We start from the raw sequence: 20448 nt of genomic DNA on the forward strand, positions 1-20448 counted from the left end.
AGGACTCCCCACAGGTCTGGTTTAGACTCTCTGCCATGCATTGCAGCTGGAAGCTCTTCCTACCCAGTTCTCCTTCCTTCCTACTCTCCTTTCGCAGACGTCAGACCTCTATCACCGTATGAAGGTTCTCTCCAGAGTACTCCTGCTCTGTTTCTCCTTATCTCTCTTTATCTCTGGAACCACTATCCTTGTTCGGGTCACAGGCATCTCTCTTCTATGGTTTTATAAGACCCCCCAATTCCAATCTTGCCTCCCCTGCATCCATTCTGTGCACTCTAGAGAGATCTTTAAAATACGAATCTAACCAACTCACTGTCCTGCTTAAAACCCTACAGAGGGGCAGGCCATGGTGGGTCAGCAGGCAGAGTTCTCGTTTGTCATGCCGGAGACCCTGATTCAATTCCCGGTGCTGGCCCATGCAAAAACAAAAACGAAAACAAAAACAAAAAGAAAACCTCTACAAAGGTATGCTATTACTTTTAGTCCAAACTCTTTATGAAGATTTGTAAGGGTTACTTTTCTGGTTCATCTCCATTCTACCAGCCTTGTTCCCTCCAGGTTGAACTTTTAGTTATTAAAAAGCCCAGCATTACAATGTGCTGTTCTCTTTGTTTGCAACCTAGCTAACACCTAACATGCACTTGTCTTCCAAGTATAACCTTATTTGTCTATTTCTCTGGAAAGATTTCAGGCTGCTCCCCACCCCATCCCCTGTGCTCTCCTGGATTAGATGCTTCTTTTCTGACTTTCAATAGCATCCTGAACTTGTTTTTGTCTTTTCATGTATCACAGTGAATTGCATTTCTCTTTTGGTTGCCCATTCTCTTTAACAAACTAGTGGAGCACATCCATGACCTTCTTTATCATTGTGCTGCCTGTGCCTAGCACAAACCTGGCTCAAGTAACATCTGCTATATAGGTAAATGAATTTCTGCTTAGAGGAATGAATGAATGAATATAAGACTCATTTCTCTAGAGAATCATGAAGGCAGTTAAACTATATGGGAAAGAGAAGGTAAAAGTCTGACGTTCCATTTCTTAGTCAAGTAACTGCTCCTGTGACCAGGTTCTAACACCGTGAGATGAAAGAAGCAGAGAGGGAAATGGAGATTTTTCTCTTCTCAGTTTTAACCCTTTGGACCTCTAAAGTATAGATTCCCTCCCCCAGAAAGAGAATAAAACTACTTTGGCTACAGCTTGAAAGCACACATTATAACAGAAATAGCTCTTATATGCATACGTTTTTCAATTTCTCAGAAGTAAACTATCCAAATTGCAGTTTATCTGTGGCTAATCTGGCTTCATCTCACAACTACCTGTTTATACTTGGAGTGCTGCTTGCCCTGCATCCAGGAAGTATTCTGAAACCACAGCAGCTCATTTCCTCTTTGCTCCAGGGGAGTCTGAGAGGGACAGTTGAAATTAAATTTTGAATCCTCTGACAGGTAATGCTTTCTGGTTCCTACAAAGCAGGAGAGGTGAGATGGCAAACCTGGGGAGACACAGCCCCTCGTTTTAAGCTGGCTTGTCGGTTACAGTAAATCAAGTTAAGGTAAAGCATAAATACAGGCTTTCTTTCCAAAATCCCAACCCTCTCCGGTTGCACAAGCCAAAACAAGATGAGGGATTTTTCTTCTTCCTTTCTACTCCTTTAGTGGTTAGCCTCCTGGTATGCGAACACACCCAAAGAAGCCCATTCTTTAAGTGAATTTGTGCCCTTTGCCTGGCTTCTCAAAATGTTACTTCTCGTTTTCATTACTGTCACTATAACATAAAGCTTTGCTTCTTTCCTCTAATAGGATTTTCTGTTTTATTTTTTTTTTTCAAAAATAGACAACTATTCACTGCTGCATCACATTATGAATAATATTACAAATAATTAACAATAATTAATTTTACTAATTTTGCTACCATTTAAGGAGCACATGATATTTTTCATTGATTTAGTGGATGCTTATGAAATGCTTTATATATGTCTGGTCTCATGCAAGGGATTTTGCAAACTTAATCTTATGCCCATGACAAACTTGCAAAGGAGGCTGTTAAATATCTTGCCTAGATGAAAACAGCTGGGGCCCATGATCTGACTCCCAGTCCTGAACTCATTCCCTGACAGCCTGCCCTAATCTTTTTCTCTACCATATTGGCTTTTCCTTATTAAACCTACCCTAGGAACTTCTTTGGTACCTGTTTGATTTATTAGGCAATTCTGATTTCTATTTGCAAATGACTGGGCCTGAGTATTTCAAAGTGTGATGTGCCCACTACTTGCATCAGCTTCAACTGGCATGCTTGTTAAAAAGAAGTTCTTGTGCCCCAAGTCTCTCATTGCAAGGAGAAGGAGACAACCAGAATGAGTCTAGACTGTGCATTCTGCTCATTCCCTTGGCTGGCCTACAACCCCAACAAGATCAACCCAGCAAACGTCTTTCAAATTGTACAGATTTTCAGAACGACTGAAAAAACATCATGATTTCTGATCCTCTATTCTTTTCTTGGCTTTGATCATTACCAGGGAAGATAGGGATTTGGGAGGCATGCTGAAGCCACACAAGGAAAGGGCCACTGGGAAGGAAGCAGTAGAATCAGAAGAAATTCTTGGAACATATATTTAAATGGCAGTTGGAGGGTGAAGAGAAATGTACATGAGATGTACAATGTAATGAAGGACATGACTTCTCATAGGAGCTGAGAAATAAATTAATTTAATGTAGAGGAACATCCTCAGTTTTAAAGATGACAATAGTGAGCATCAGGGGCAGAAAAAAGACTGGGCTTGATGCCACTTAATTAGCTACTTACTAGTCCTGTGAGCCTGGACACTTCGGGGATTCTTTCTAAGCCTCAGTTTTCTCATTTTCTCATCTATAAAGTGTAGATACTATTTGTTCCTACCTTATAAGGTTGAAAGGAGGATTAAATAAGGAAATGCATGGAAACCGCCTAAAATAATGTTAGGCGCATAATAGGCTTTTAATAAACGGTGGTTTCTACGAGTTGCTAGGATGAGAACTATATTATTTTGCAATGAGATCTCATTTGTGATATACAGACAACTGTCTCAACTTGAGAAATTGAGAAAGCAAATTGTCATTTGATGTGAATGAAGATGATGGTTTAGGAAAGAAGGAAAACACAGACTAGATTCTTATTTTATGACATATTCAGGCTACTTTATTCATAAATGCAAGAACCGGGATCCATATTGGACTTCATCAATGAAGTTTTCAACAGTCAAGGTGGTAGTCTAGAGTCAGTTGAATAGAATGCCCCCAAAATAACTTGTCTTAAACCTCTTTACAACCCTTTTGTAAGCCTTACCATGTATAGCAGAAAGCTAGATTGAAACGGAGTATTCTATACATATTGATTGAATTTGGAACATAATCTTTTGGGATTTTGGACACACCAAAATCCAGAGGACAATTTAGAAAGGAAAAGGTGTTCTCAGAATGTTTATTATCCTCTCATGCTTAATATCCCTATTGTTTTAAGGGGAAAGCAACTGAAATATACAGAAAGGCTAAGAGATCAGGAAACTCAAAGAGAAATTTGTTACTGATCACAAGAAAGGTCACCTGCAAAAGTGTGGCTTCGTTTTATTGATTTCAGATCTCTCCCATTTACTAGCTGTATGATCTTGAACAAGCTACTTAAAATTTCTGACCTTCATCTATACAATAAGAGTAAAAATATCTCGCTTTCGGTTTCAAGCTGGAGATCACATTAGAGATTCAGTATAAAACACACAGCAGTGGCTTAGACTGTAGAAAACCGTCAAGGGTTTGGAGGTTTTCTTTGGCTTTTTTCCTTTCTCCTCCCCTTTCCTTGAAGGGGTGGTCAAGAGAGGTGATTTTGTTTCACCAAGACAGATGCAATTAAGTTCTGAGTTCACCTCACCTTAGGCTAATCTTCAAGCTATTTAAATGCAGAAAAGTAACGTAGTCTTTTTTTTTTTTTTCTTTTTTGGTGGAGTAACTTAACAAATTTCTCTAACACACCTGGAAAAAAAAAGAAAAAGAAAAATACAAAGGGAAAGCTGTGAAGGCATTTTTGAATGCCAGTGAATGTGGGCCTTGTTGGATCTGTGAGAAAAGCGAATTTCAAAGAAATGAGTATTTTTATAGAAAGTGACCTGACCCAAGCTTCTTAAAGTTCAAAAGCTGAGTGTGTCAACAGGAACAATCTAGTTGCTCAGGGGCTGTCAGAATGCGGGAACAGTGAAAAGCTCACTGGAGTAAGCATACCTGAGACAATTTAGGACTTTGAAAAGAGGGCTAAATTGTGTTTGAGGACAGACAGTTAAGCAGTGTAAATTCCAGAGCTCCTTATAATGTGCTCTAGGGCAAGGGTTTTTAGCCTTTTGGATTTCGAAGAGTAGAACAATTTTAAAAAGAAGTTGGGGGACTTCTTTTGAAAAAGAAAAAAGAGAAGTTGACAACTCCTTCTTTGGCCAAATAAGGAAATTATAAAGCAAACTATCATGGCTGTTACAGAAAAGACAGAAACTTTTAATACCCCGAAGTGGAAAGTTGTAATTTTAAAAGATTGTTGTGTAAATGGAATACATTTAGCTTAACAAAAAACTTATTGTATAGTTTTCCTTATTTCACCAAATACCACTGAAATGGTATTTCAGTGCTAGGAAATGGCCATCTTGGGTTCCTTCTTTGAGTTCTTTGAGAAAAAAATTTGAGTAACAACCAGACTAGACACATTCAACCCCAGCAACTTATTTGTTTTAGGTTTGTAGATCCTTTACTTCAGTCCATTTCTTTGCTCTCGTTAAAAACTCTTGGAGAAGACTGATCAATCGTCCCAGTTTGTCCTGAAGGCTTTCAGTGCTAGAATCAAATCAGTCCCAAGCAAATGGAGGGGTTGGCCACTTTCAATTACTATTCTTATTTTTATGCAAAGGGCTAAAACTCAGAGACACAGGATAATTTGCCTGAGGGAGCTCTGTGAGTGAAAGTCAGACCTGGAACTAATACCAAAATTTTCCTACACTTAGTTTGGTATTTTGTCCACTGTGTGCCATCTGAGCAATCTTCAATTCAATAAGCTTTTTTGGGTGTCTCAACTATTTTGAGCTGGTCACAGATATAAATAAGTCATCGGTGAACTCACACTCTTTAATGCACAAGTTTTAAAATAAAGGCAAATATCTTAAAACACTGTGCTTTCCTTCTACCCTTTTGAGTCTTTTATTTGATTTCTAAATCCTTAGAGATTTCAAGTTCTTGTTTTGAATACACCGTTACCTGGGCAGCTGAGTGTGGCTGGAGTAAAAACACACAACTGTGCTGATCGGCCCCACTTTAAATGTATGACTTCGAACCTTGTGGGCACTTAAAGCTTCCTAGAATTTGCCGAGGTTCTTTGCTTTACCGTCCTTCTGGACATCTATTTCATACCTCCTTGTTCTAGTTTGCTAGCTGCCGGAATGCAACACACCAGAGATGGATTGGCTTTTAATAAAAGGGGATTTATTTTGTTGGTTCTTCAGAGGAAAGGCAGCTAACTTTCCACTGAGGTTCTTTCTTACGTGGAAGGCACAAGATGGTCTCTGCTGGTCTTCTCTCCAGGCCCCTGGGTTCCAACAACTTTCCCCATGGATGACTTCTTTCTGCATCTCCAAAGGCCTGGGCTGAGCTGCTAGTGTTGAGATGAGGAATGCCGAGCTGCTTAGGCTGTGCTACATTGCGTTCTCTCATTTAAGCACCAGCCAATTAAGTCACTCATTGCAGCAGACACGCCTCCTAGTTGACTGCAGATGTAATTGGCAACAGATGAGGTTCATGTACCATTGGCTTGTGTCTGCAGCAACAGAACTAGGTATGCTCACCTGGCCAAGTTGACAACTGAATCTAACACACTCCTCTCTTCTCCAGTCAGCACCTTCCAGGTTGTCATTTTCAGGGAAAGATGTTGTTTCCTAGTTGATTGAGTAAAACTAAGAAACAACCATAAAAATTTTTCATGAAGTGTCACTATCACATCTACTCACACACCAGGAGTTTGGGTCATATCTATTCTGTATGCTCTCCTCTTATTGCTGATGAACTATCCACACATTTATTTACCTTAGATCAGCCCTTCCACTTGCCGCTGGCCAGTCCCTTCTTGCCTTTGCAAGGATGTCACTTGATCAGTTCTCCTCTCTCACTGATGAAACAGAGGTTTCTATCTCTATTGGAGCGTATTTGTCAACCAATAAACATGTTGTACTTCTTCCGTCTGAAACAAACAAGCAAAAACAACAACAACAAGAAAAAGACAATATTCTTAATACCACTTCTCTTCAGTTACAACCCCATTTATTTGAATTTTCAGGCCAAAATTGTTTGAAAGAGTTGCCTGTATTTGCTAATTCTTCTCTTCTGTTCTCTCAAACCTACTCTAATCAAAACATCACTTCCGCCACTCCCTTTAATCCGAAGTCATTTTACTTCTACATTATTGAATCCGGTGGTTAGTTCAGAAGCATTATCTTCACCTATTAGTATAATCCCTCCTATGAGGAATGCTTTCTTCACTTGGTTCCCAGGATGCCATGCCTTTTAGCAGTTTTTTTCTCCTTAACATTGGAGTGACCCACAGCTCAATTTTGAACCTTTTCTTGTCTACTTCTTGGCTTGTGATGATTTCATCTGTTGAAACACCATCTACATGCTGATAACAATCAAACATAAGCTCCATTCTCAGTCTCCCCTGGAGCCCAGCTCTGTATGTCCATTGGCCCACTTGATCTCTTCCCCTGAATTTCTAAGAAACATCTCATACTAAATAGATCCAAAACTAAATTTCTGATCTTCATCTACTCAAACCTATATCACGTGCAGACTTTCTAATCTCAGTTAATAGTGACTTCATCTGTAGAGTTGGTCAAGCCAAAGAATAGCTTTGAATCTTCTTTTTCTTATATTATCTGTCAACAAGTCTTTTTTTTTAAATTTATTTATTAATTTAAAAAATAAAGAAACAAAATAAAACAACATACATAATCAGTAATTCACAATATCATCGTTTAGTTGCATATTCATCATTTCTTAGAACATTTGCATTAATTCAGAAAAAGAAATAAAAAGACAATAGAAAAAGAAATAAATGGAACACAGGAAAGAAAACAAAAAGATTATACATACCATACCCCTTACCCCTCGCTTTCATTGATCACTAGCATTTCAAACTAAATGTATTTTAGCATTCGTTCCCCCTATATTTATTTTTATTCCATATGTTATACTCCTTTATTGACAAGGTAGATAAAAGGAGCATCAGACACAAGGTTTTCACAATCACACAGTCACCTTGTGACAGCTGTATCATTATTCAATCATCCTCAAGAAACATGGCTACTGGAACACAGCTCTACATTTTCAGGCAGTTCCCTCCAGCCTCTCCCTTACATCTTGAATAACAAGATGATATCTACTTGATGCATAAGAATAACCTCCAGGATAACCTCTCGACTCTGTTTGGAATCTCTCAGCCATTGACACTTTGTCTCATTTCCCTCTTCCCCCTTTTGGTCGAGAAGGTTTCTCAATCCCTTGATGCTGAGTCTCAGCTCATTCTAGGGTTTTTCTCAATCCCTTGATGCTGAGTCTCTGCTCATTCCAAGATCTCTGTCCCACGTTGCCAGGAAGGTCCACACCCCTGGGAGTCATGTCCCACATAGAGAGGGGTAGGGTGGTGAGTTTGTTGTGTTGGCTGGAGAGAGAGGCCACATCTGAGCAACAAAAGAGGCTCTCTTGGGGGTGACTCTTAGGCCTAAATTTTAAGTAGACTTGACCTATTCTTTGTGGGGTTAAGTTTCATATGAACAAACCCCAAGACTGGGGGCTCAGCCTATAGCTTTGGTTGTCCACACTGCTTGTGAGAATATCAAGAATTTAACTTGGGGAAGTTAAATTTCTCCCCGTTCTCACCACTCCCCGAAGGGGGCTTTGCAGATACTTTTCCACTCACTGATCGAATCACTCTGGGATTCATCGGGGCATCACTCTGGACAAACCAACAAAATCTCATGTCCTACCTGAGATTCCAAGTACTTATGGCGTTCAATCAAACTATCTACATAAGTTATATTAGGAAATGCACTAGTCAAAATATAAATTTTGTAACAAATAAACATTTTTTGCTTTAGTCTCACACAGAAGGTTTCAACAAGTCTTTTTGGCTGTGCTTTCAATATATGTTTCAAAGCCAATTGTCAGCATTCTGGACCAAATCACCATTATCTCTTGCCTGGATCATTACAAAACCCTCTTAGCTTTGCCCAGGCCCTACCCAGCAACAAGAGTGATCTGTTAAAACCCAGGTCAGATCAAATTAATCTTGGGTTCAAAACCCTTTCCTTTCTCTATCCTGTTTAGAATAAGAGCCCAAGTCCACAGAATGCCCTACAGACCCCTATACCCTCTGTGCTCTTTCTTAGTGTGCTAGGACTGACATAACAAAGTATCATGAACTTGATGGCTTAAAATGACCTAATTTATTGGCCTATAATTCCAGAGGCTAGAAGTTTGAAGAGCAAGGTGATTCCAGGGCCATCCTCCCTCTGAAACTGTAGCTGGAAATTCTTCTTTGCCTCTTCCTACCTTCTGGTGGTTTGGTGGCAGTTCTTGGAGTTGCTTGGTTTGCAGTAACTATCTCTGTCTTAGTTGTCACATAGTATTTTCCCAGTGTCTTCTCTTCTTATAAAGACACCAGTCAAATTGGGTTAAGAGCTCACCCTTCTCCAGGATGGCCTCATTTTAATGTTCCTAATTCCATCTATGACAACCCTATTTCCTGAAAGGTTACATTCTGAGGTACTGAAGCTTCAACTAAACTTTTTTGCAGGGTACAGTTCAACCCATACCAGCCCTGTTACATCTATTACCTCATCGCTTGTAATACTTTCCTTGCTCGGTCTGCTCACACCACTCTGTCCTCTTTGCTGTGAATTCACTGAGCACGCTGGCCACAAACGCAACTTGGGTCCTTTATACCTGTACCTTTTGCCTGAAACTCATTTCCCCAGGGACCCTCATGGTTAGCTCTCTCCCTCCTAGTTTCCTCCTTTCCCCACCCACTTCCTTCAAATCTTTGCTCAAATTTCACCTTCTAAGTGAGGTCTCTCACCACTTTTTTTTTTTTTTTAACTTTTTTTTTATTGTATGCCATAACGTATATACCAAGCAAAGAAAGAAAAAGCAATAGTTTTCAAAGCACTCTTCAACAACTAGTTACAGGACAGATCCCAGAGTTTGTCATGGGATATCATACTGTCATCTCAGATTTTTCCTTCTAGCTTCCCCAGGAAATAGGAGGCTAGAAAGAATAATTTTTTTTTTAATAATCACAGTCGACTTTTTTTTTTCTTTCTTGTGAAAAATAACATATATACAAAAAAACAATAAATTTCAAAGCACAGCACAACAGTTGGGTGTAGAACAGATTTCAGAGTTTGGTATTGGTTACACTTCTACAACTCTAAGTTTTTACTTCTAGCTGCTCTAAGATATTGGAGACTAAAAGAAATATCAATTTAATGATTCAGCAATCACACTCATTTTTTAAACCCTACCTTCTCTGTGTAACTCCACTATCACCTTTGATCTTTCCATCCCACTCTTTAGGGGTATTTGGGCTTTGGCCAATCTAACTTTTTCATGTTGTAAGGGGCTTCTGACCACTCTGTTTAAAGCTTAGATTAAATTGATTTTTTGTTCTCTTCGCCTGCCTTTTTTTTTTTTTTTTTTTCTTTTGGCATGGGCAGGCACCAGAAATCGAACCCGGGTCTCCGGCATGACAGGTGAGAATTCTGCCTGCTAAGCCACCATCACACCGCCCTGCCTGCCTTATTTTTCAAAAAAAAAATTAAATGCAATTTTATTGAGATACATGTGCTTACTATACAATCTATCCAATGTGTACAATCAGTGGCTCCCAGTATTATCACAAAGTTGTGCAATCAATCACCACAATCAATTTTAAAATGTTTTCAAAAATCCAAAATAGTACTAATAATATAAAATAAAAATTTAAATGAAAATCCAAAACATCCTATGTCCCTTATCCTCCCCACTCTTGTCGACTATTCTATTAATGTGGTACATTTGTTACTGTTGATGAAACAATATTAAAATACTACTGTTAACTCTAGTCCAAAGTTTGTAATAAGTACATTTTCTTCCATATACCACTTTAGTATTTGTCATACATTTGTTCCAAGTCATGAAAGAACCTTTTTATATTTATATATTTAATCACAGTCATAGTCCACCACTGCCTGCCTTAAATTTTTTAAATATTTTTATTGAAAAATATTACATACATATATAGTCCTACCATATTATACAATCAATGGCTCACAATATCATCACATGGTTGTGTATTCTTCATTCATTCTTAGAACATTTGTATCACTCCAAAAAAAAAAAAAAAAAAAGAAAAAGGAACTCATATATCCAATACCCTTCACTTCTCCCTCTCATTGACCCATGGTATTTCAATCCGCCCAATTTTTACCCTTATCTCCCCCTATTATTTGTTTATCCTTTTTTTTACTCATCTGTCCATACCCTGAATAAACATCAGGCACAAGGTTTTCACCTTATCACACAGTTACATTGTAAAAGTTATATCTTTATACAATCATCTTCAAGAATCAAGGCTACTGGAACACAGCTCAACAGTTTCAGGTACTTCCCTCCAGCCAGTCCAATACACCATAAGCTAAAAAGGGATATTTACACAATGCATAAGAATAGCCTCCAGGATAATCTCTTGACTCTGTTTGAAATCTCTGAGTGACCCTAACTTTATTTTGACTCATTTCTCTCTGCCCCCTTTTGGTCAAGAAGTCTTTCTCAATCCCATGATGCCAGGTCCTGGCTCATTGCAGGAGTCCTGTCCCACGTTGGCAGGGAGATTTACACCCCTGGGAGTCATGTCCCATGTAGGGAGGAGGACAGTGAGTTCACCTGCCAAGTGTCTTGACTTATTTTTAACCATAAGACATTTCATCTCTAATTTACTGTATGATTAGGTATTTATTTTCTCTCTCCCACTGAGTGTAATCTCCAACTTTACATGGATTTGTGCATGCTTTGTTCACATTAGAACCTAGAACAGGCCCTGACACACAGTAGGTGGTCAATCAATATTTGTTGAATAATTAATGAACACATTCCCATGGAACCTAAAAGGGGGCCATTTATGGTTAGCCTAGATCAAAGGTCTGATCCATTGACAGAGCCCAGGACCTGGACACATGGAAGATTTTCCCATCAGAATCACAGCATCTGACTCATCTTCAGAGAAGGAAAGCCATCTAGAGCCCCTCTGCCTTCCAGGGGAAGTTTGTCTCAGGCCACATTACTTTGCTTCCTGAGCGGCTACCTAACAGCATTTGTCTGAATGTCTGAAGCTACCTTTTCAGAATTTAACTGTAGTTTTCCTATGATGAAAATCTGTCCAGTGGCATGTTCCGTGTCCTGGACATTTTCTGAGAAAAGCATGGGTATTTGAACGGCTGTTCAGGACAAGGCTGGCCTCTCCTGTTGAGTTATCCCATGTAGGAAGCACAGATCCTTCAGGCACTTACCAGGGCAAAGTCCCTGACCTTGGGGCCTGCCTGCTATAACTTTCCCAAGTTACACAGACCCTGCTGTCCATCTCTGGCTCTGGTGACTTCTTTCGTCTTTTCAACATTCCATCCCCATTGCCACTTCGCGCTTGGGGCACCCCACCCCACCCCAAACAGCGTCTAAAATTGCTATACAAATATCATGAAATCTGTTCGCTTTAGCTTTAATTCCCAACACTGACTGCCAGATTTAAAAGGAAACATTTTGCATGCTTACGCTTTAGAAATAATTTTTGCCATAAGGAAAGGTCGTTTGGAGAGGATTTTTCACTCCTTGGCATTTTAAGACAATTTTATAAAAATTGCAGGAAATTTGATTAAAATAGCTGCCATTTTCACAAAATAAGAAAATGGGGGCCTAAGATGAATTGAGTTGAGAAACAAGTCTCCCCATGCACCTCCCTAAAGGGGAGATGCCAGTGTGATTTACACAAGAGGTGCTTGTAACTCTTGCCTCAAGTGGTCTCTAACGTGTTCCACATGTCCCTCTGCCCCAAGTCTAACCTCACATTTCAAAGAAGGCCATTAGGGATGAAGTGGAGACCGACCATATGGAAAATAGGGAGAGTTTCTTTTTATTGTCAGTGAAATAGGCAGATGGGAGAGTAGTTATGATTACATACAGCAGAGTCACAGGGACTTGGATTCAGATCCTGGCTTTTCCATACACTTACATTTTAACTTTGGATGAGATGTTTCATATCCTTCAGCTTTTACTCAGTTGCGGATTTGGAAAGATTTTACATCCTTTGGGAAGTTTTTGTGGAGCTTTAATGCATGCATTCCTTGTACCTTTCTCAGCTTAGTTATTCTGTGAATGGCTGTGTTTGACTATCTGACTTTTAAATAAGTACTACCTAGATCTCAGCTATTGGTAATGTCGGAAGGTTTCAGTGAATTTGACAATCCCTGTTGGGATTTTTGAGGCCTTAATGTACAAGTGACAGATGGCTATGAACTTAATGTTTGCTCATTCATTGACTCACTCATTAAATATCCAGAACCTTCTATGCACAAGATCCTATACTGAGTACTGTAGGGTTATAAAATACAACAGACGTGGATTTTGTCTTTGAGAAGGTACCAGTTAGGAAAGTAATGTCCCTAAGAATGTGAAAGGTTCAGGAAGTTGGCATTAAGTAACTGAAATTAGGAAGAGATTGCTTTTGGTTGGGGGAATCAGGAAAGCATATTACAGAGGATAGCATTTAAGATGGATTTCGAAGAAGAGGTAAGATTTGGAAATGTGCCGATGAAGGAAAGAACTCCTTGAGCCGTGAAAATAGTGTGAGCATGTATAAGGAATAGAAAAATTTGTCTGATACTTTAAAATTTCAACATTTTTATAACAATTAGTTTATTTGACCTCCTAGACCATAAACTCCATGATGGCAGGTATTTTCAACTTTTGTGTCCACCATGTATTCCCAGAGTATTGAATGGTGGATGGTGCATAGTTAGCACTCAACTGATATTTATTGATGGAACATTTGTTGAATGTATGGATTTAGACCTCACGGTAAACCTATAAAGCAATTGGGGAAGATATTATTATCCTTCTCACACCCTTTCCCCCAAAACTGCTAAGATTTTATTTACAAAGCTTGGTTGTACAGAAAGCAAAAATGCTGTTACAACCTCGGCGTAAATGGTAGACACAGGTGGTTAGGAATCACTCATCACAGTTAGCCACATTACAGCAGATCTTACACAAAAACCTAACTGTGCTTACAATTTTGTCCTGGTGAAGGTCCCAAGCAGAGTAATAGATTTCCAAGAGGGATTAAATGGAGGAAAGCAGAATATCACAGGAACTATTCTTTGGTTCTTTGGGTTGGTGAGTTTCCTGGAGTTTGTATTACAACTACTTCTTTTTTTTTTATGACAGCTATCAAATCCAAAGGAGCAGTCCAAGCAAGACTAAACAGTTCTTTTTTTTTTGCACTTATTTGGTCTTACTCATCTTCTTCATCATCATCTGTTTCTTTCTACCTCTTTTTGCCTCTTGCTTTCTTCTTCTACGTCGTCTTATCCTCATTCTTATTCTCTTTAGTCTTCGTCAACTTCTCCATGAGGTTCAAAGTCTTCCTCTCCATTGGCTTGTCTCTGGACAAGTCATCAGTCTCTTCTTTCTCACCATCCTCATTCTCCACTCCTCCTCTTCTTCTTCTCGACCACACTGTCTACCTTGGCATAGAGTTGGGGACCTCTGGGTCCTCTCTGCCCTAGCGGTCCAGGTAGGTCAGTTGAGGCAGGAGCCTGAAGGTGCCCTTGAGATAGTTGTTCAGGTTGGTGACCCCACAGTTGAAGTCTTCAGATAATCTAAGTCTTTCAAAGGTTCCAAGGTCTGGATACCTTTCAGTTTATTGCTACTTCAGTTTAGAAGTATTTGATATGAAAGTTTTTTTGCTACATGTCCAGTCCTCCAAAGATTCTTTTGTCACTGACCTCAAACTTTTCCAACTTGAGTAGTTTGTGGAGATCTGAAACTGAAATCAAGCCAACATTTATTAAGATGAGGAAATCTAAGTTTATGAATTCAGCTGCTTAAATCCTCAATTTTCCAATCCTTTGATTTGCAAGTGTTAAGGACAAGTTCTCAAACCTCAGCAGGGTCTGGCAGAGGCATGGCCCCTGTTCAGCTGGGCCACAGGGTGCCACTCTCATTCCGGGGGAGCCAGGAGGTGGGTTCAGAGCCTTGCCCTGCGCACATCTATTATTACCTTTGTAGAAGAGAAAACACACTCAGCAAAGTTACAAGACCTGCCCAGGTCACAGAACCAGCAGGTATCAGAAGAGTCCAGTAAAGAATTGCCTGGAATCTTGGCCACTGGTGTTCTTTTGGGTCCTTGAGGCAGTACAAGTTGTGGGCACTCGGCTAGACACTCAGTTTTGCTCAGTTGTTGGCTCTGTGACTGTCAGCAGGCTGTTTTACCTATTTGAGACTCAATTTCTTACTTTGTAAAATACGAATAATAATATCTTCATTCTAGAATGTTCTTGAGGAACAGAACAATGTAAATAATGTACAAGGCCCTAAATAATGTAGGCAACTGCTTCTGCTATAAATGCTTTTTGAGAAAATACTTTTTTTTTTTTTTTAGACAGAGAAGATGGCTCTTTTAATTTCAGCATGGTGTAATTAAAAGATATATGTATGGGGCCACAGTGGCTCAGCGACAAGAACGCTTGCCTGCCATGCCAGAGGACCTGGGTTCATTTCCCGGTGCCTGCCCATGTAAAAAAAAAAAAAAAAAAAAAGATATATGTATGTATGTACATGTGTGTGTATAATATATATATATACACAGGAACATATATGTGTGTGTGTGTGTGTGTATACAACCTACTTTTTCCTGCCGGTTCTTCCATCAACTTGTGAGTCATCTTGAACAAGTTATCTTACCTCTCAGAGTCTCAGTTTCCTCCTCTTTGAAATGGGGATATGCGACACATTTCCACTGCCCAACTCACAGGGTCATGATCAGCATTAAGTGGAAACATTATGTAAACTGTGTGCTGCATCAGTACATAGGTATGGTTGTTCTTAGTCTATCAGCAAAAGGATAAGACATTCACTAGTCTGTTGGGAACAAATATGAAAAGAAAGAAGATCCTTTTGTTTTGCTCTGTTATTGATTTTCCCGGGGTCTGGCAGCTCAGTAGCTGGAATGAGAGCCCCAGGAAAAAGAAAGTTATCAAGTCATCAAGTACCTTTCAAGTTGAGGCAGCTCGTGTGCAACCAGAACAAGTCCCAGTTTGGAAAAGGAACATCAGGGCCTCCTCTCGGGGCAAAAATTCCACCCCTAATCCTGCCTAGACCTCATCCTCTTTATTAAGGTTGTTAAACTGCGATGACACCCTGAACATCAGCAAGGAGAGAGCATTCTGGGTAAGGTAATAGAGTAACTATGCTATGTGCTTAGGGGAAAGGGAAGGAGCAGTAACATTTACCCAGTGCTTCCTATGTGTTTTCCCATATGTTGTCTTAAATAAGTACCGTATCAGGCATCCGTTGGAGATGCTGTTTTGCAGAGGTGGGGAGACAAAGGCTCTAAGGGATTAAGGGAACCACTCAAGGTCACATATCCATTAAGGAGACAGGCAGGGGAAGGATCCACATTTCTGAGACTCCAGATTTCACTACCACGAAAATGGAGTATTTGCAGTTGCTATTTGCATTAACAAAAATTAGAGGATGTGTAAATAATGTCAGTTTCACCACTCAGATCGAGATTTAATTGTTCCAGGTAAAAACCATGAACAAAGGGGACAGACTCATCAGTGCTGGGTACAAAGATTTCTGGGAAGCTTGGCCCTCTCCAGACACTGTAGGTACTTCTCTCATGTGCCTACCAGAGTTACTTTGGACAGTGAGAACCAATCAGCCTGTTGAGCTTTCCTTTTGCATTGGAAACCAAGAATCTCAGAGCTCAGTCTGCATGAAGGAAGGAAATAATTCTGTGGGGAGAAATTTGAGCACACTTTCCAGAGAAGGTGCCATTTGATAAGGGTTTTGAAGGATGAGTAGGAGTTCTCCAGTCTAGGTAAGACATAGAAGAGGGAGTTGCAGGTAAAATGGTGCAGATCCGTGGTAAAATATATGCTGTGTTAGGGAATGGCAGCTAATTTAGTGGGGTCGATGTGCAGGAGAAGAGTTAGGGACCTAATCCAGAGTTACTGCACGGAATTTTCTGTGGCAGAATAATTTATTTGAAATGTCAATTTGTATATTGTTTTCATGGTTGAAGAGTAATTGGAAATAATGAGAGCAATTTTTTTCTTCCCCTCCCACTTTCCACCTCTTTACGTTTCTTAAAAGGAGTTTGAGTCAAAAAATTTTGGGGTAAAATCAAATTTTAACTGGAGGGAATAATCCTATGTGTGCAGTAAAAGCAGAAATGTGCGTCTTGCCCTCTCCCAGCATCCCAGGGAGGAGGCTGAACCTTAGAGAGGATGATTGGTGTGGATGAGACTCTTTGGGAAACTGGAGCTTGAATACACAGCCTATCAACTTCAGCAGAGTCTACCCACTCCAGCTTGGCCAAGGGACAAGGGAGCTAATGAGCCCAGCTTCAAGGGACCATGAAGGGTTATTCTTTGAGCACAATAACAGTGCCTGGTGCAACTTTTAGTTCAGAGAGCCCATCACTCTCTTTAATACATGGTCCCTGGGATCTTCACAAAACCTTGGGTTGGAGCAGGAATTACTGAGATAGAAATTTCTGCCAAGTTGGAAGATGGAGATTCAGAGCAGATTAAATTCTCTTTCATGGAAATTACTGTGACCATAATGACTAAACCACTAGTACCGATTCAATAGTTGATAAGTGCTGGGTATTGTTCTAAACACTTTGAGTGCGCTGGTCTATTTAATCGTCACAACATCCATGGAGTAAGTACTGTCATTAGTTCCTTGCCCCAGTTGAAGTAAAACATTTTTCCGGAGACCACATAGATAGTAAATGGCAAAACTGAAATCAGTCTGCTCTACAGACATAAGGTATATTGCATTGCATACTAAAAAAAAAAAAAAAAAATTAAGTGGTGCATTTCTCCTATCTGTATGGAATGGTGATTCATACTCTCCACACATGTCCTGAAGTGTTTGGATGCTCCTGTCAGCAATGGGGAACTATAGAAGGATTTTAAATAGGAGAGTGGCATGATTAAATATGTGTTTCAGAAAAATCGTTCTAGAAGCGGTGTGAGAGATGGGTGAAGCAGAGGGAGAAATGACTTTTAAGACTGGTTAGAAGATCCCCTACATAGAGAAGACGTCAGCTTGACAGAGGCATTGGCAGAAAGGAGGTAGAAGGGAGGAAACTTTCTAGAATATTTCATAATAGGTTTGACTAGACGGTGGAAAGAAATATACTGATGTCAGGTAATTGCATTCATTATATCAGATTTTGAATGCACTTGAAATATGACTGAGAATGGTTTTAATTGGAGGCATTAGAGAGTGCATAACATTCTGTCCCTCACATATGTTCATGTAACAAACAGAAAAAGAGTGAGATTCTTGCTGTCTCCCATAAGGATATATCCTGAAGTGGCACATATAATCATACTATTCATTCATTTTTATGGTCCTTTACCCATCCTTCTTTTTTTTTTTTAGTATGTTTTGGTACTGGTATGGGATAGATCCAGATATATAAGGGAGACAAAATCTTTATTCTGGCTACCTAGTTGTTTTGAGTGGACTTGAGAGGAAAGGGAAATATTTTGGCTAAAATTTTATTTCACTTGGGAGGTGTTCTTTAGTGAATTATAAGATTCTCTGTGTTTTATAATCTTGTATTGCTTATATGTATATTCATTATCCCTCCATCCACCCATCAATTCATTTATTTATTTTTAAGTAATTATTGAGCACCTACTGTATGTAGGCTTCTATTTGTGGCAAAGATGAAGATACCTTAGGTAAGGTTTATCATACCACAGGAGAGGTAGATACCTTGGAAGCAGTGGAATGTACTGAGAAAAAAATCAAACTGGGAGTTGAGATATCTCAGCTCTTTCACTATTTCTTTAACTAGTTGTGTGATTTCAGAGTACTCAGCCACTCAGCCACTAATGCAATTTCGTTATCCAGGAAATGAGAAGATCATTTAAAAATCCACTAAAGACTTTTCAGAGTTCTATGATTCTTATATATCCACAAATAAAGGAAATGATAGGATCTAGATTTTGTAGTGGTGAGGCCTGCTCAGATGTCATCATTATATTCTTTTACTCTCCTTCTACTCTTTGATAAGTTACTTAGCAATGGGATGGCTCTAGGAGGCTCTAGTTTTATGTCCATCAAGTGGGCAATTCATTTATTCATGAAGCATTCCTTAAGTAGCAGCATGAAATGCCAACCGTATGCCATCCATCAAGGCAAGCTCTGGTGATCCAAGATGAATTAGGCAGAGGACCTCTACATATCAGTGCTAACTATGTAAAGTGTGCATAGATATCCTATAGTAATGTGTTTTAAAAGATGGCAGGATCTTCAATGCTCCAAATTCCCTCTTTTGGACTCTGCCTCTGCTGAGCAACATCTGAGGCTGCTCACAAACATGACTAATTTGCTTCTGTGATAGTTAGATTCAGTCGTCAACTTGGCCAGGTGAAGGCACCTAGTTCTGTTGCTGTGGACATGAGCCAATGGTACGTGAACCTCATCTGTTGCTAAGTACATCTGCAGTTGGCTAAGAGGTGTGCCTGCTGCAATGAATGATGCTTGACTTAACTAGCTAGTGCTTAAATGAGAGAGTACAACATAGCACAGCCAAAGCAGCTCAGCATGCCTTACCTGAGCACTTGCAACTCAGCCCAGGAGATGCAGAAAGGAATCATCTCGGGGAAAGTTGTTGGAACCCAGAGGCCTGGAGAGAAGCAGAGACCATCCTGTGCCTTCCCACATAAGATAGAACCTCAGTGGAAAGTTGGCTGCCTTTCCTCTGAAGAACTAACAAAATAAATCCCCTTATATTAAAAGCCGATCTCTCTCTGGTGGGTTGCATTCAGACAGCTAGCAAACTAGAATAGCTTCTGTGTACAGGCTTCCTAAGTGTTGTCATTCCCATCGAAAGCTGTCTTCAGTAATGGCCCCTACTGTTGTTGTGTGGCTTGAAATCACTTCCATGGAGCCAGAGAGATAACGGGCTTAGAGCAGCTTTACAGAAGTCAATCGTGGTTATTTTTTCAGAGGTAGACTCCACCTCATTTAGTACTGCAGTGTAGGAAAGGCATGGCTAACTCTTCCTGAGAAAGCATGGAAAGTTTCTGTGCTTCAAGTGAAACAGCCCCATAAAAACACAAGCTTAGGCAGCATGTAGGGAGGACACAAGAGTGTCTTTATTTGGAAAGACTATAAAATGCTGACATAAGAGAAAACAGCTCTATCAGACTTAATCTGGTAATCATTTGTATTTACAGTACCCTATCTCTCCCTTTCTTTCATCTCAGCTTAACTATGCTTCTTTCTCTTGGCTCTCAAAAGTAATTTTTAAGCCTTGAAATTAGTAATGGAAAGACCAGGGAAAAGATTGAAGAGCCAACTGAATCGTTTACAGCAAACTATAAAAAGACTGTGCAAGCATATATGCCATGACTTTTTAAAAAATGTATTAATGTGTTTTAGAAGAAGGATCAAATTGTGATATAAGTTCTTATATCTGAAGGTGTCCTAGGATGAGGCTCCCAGAAGAGAAAATACACAATCACCCAATCAATCACTCTGTAAATTAAAATGCAAGATAATCTACATTAAGACTTTTATCTTAGCTTGCTCAAAAGCTCTAACCTGCCTCTTCCAAAGGATAGAGACACTTTATGTGAAGTCAGCGAAAGTAAAAATCAACTTAAAGTTGACTTTTTTTTTTTTTTAAATAAATTGCCACCCACAGTTTCTTTGGATCAGGTTCTGGTTTGAAAGATGTTTGGCAGGAGCAGGCTGGAGGAGCTGTCATAGCTCAGAAGCAGAGCCGTGCAGGTAGGTTACATTTTACAATGGAGAATTTATTTAGGAGATTAAAAAATAAGCAAAAACACATCATAGCAACATCAGTTGTGGTACCAGTTTCCTTAACCACGACTTTTCTTATACATATAATCAATAATAAATAATACTGAGATGGTGAGAACCACGAAGTTTGGGTGCCATCCAAAACAATTGTTGATTGTAAATAATACTGCCTTTCATCTCATGTTTATGGGATGTTTGATTAGGAGATTTCTCTGGAAAGTTTCCATTTATCCCCAGCAATTTTGGATTGAGGTGTTCTGAGACCTCTTGGGAAGCAGCCTAGATTAAT

The 20448-nt window shown here is 39.5% G+C and overlaps 1 long non-coding RNA gene and 1 pseudogene across 1 annotated transcript in view; one reads left to right on the forward strand and one right to left on the reverse strand.

Annotated features, from left to right (window-relative positions):
* LOC143677290 (uncharacterized) overlaps positions 1 to 20448 on the forward strand; it is a 126322-nt gene that overhangs the window by 39175 nt on the left and 66699 nt on the right. The gene's annotated exons all lie outside the window — the stretch shown is intronic.
* LOC143676723 (acidic leucine-rich nuclear phosphoprotein 32 family member B pseudogene) lies at positions 13594 to 14267 on the reverse strand (annotated as a pseudogene).

This window comes from Tamandua tetradactyla, chromosome 3 (genome assembly GCF_023851605.1).
Source record: "Tamandua tetradactyla isolate mTamTet1 chromosome 3, mTamTet1.pri, whole genome shotgun sequence".
NCBI lineage: Eukaryota > Metazoa > Chordata > Mammalia > Pilosa > Myrmecophagidae > Tamandua > Tamandua tetradactyla.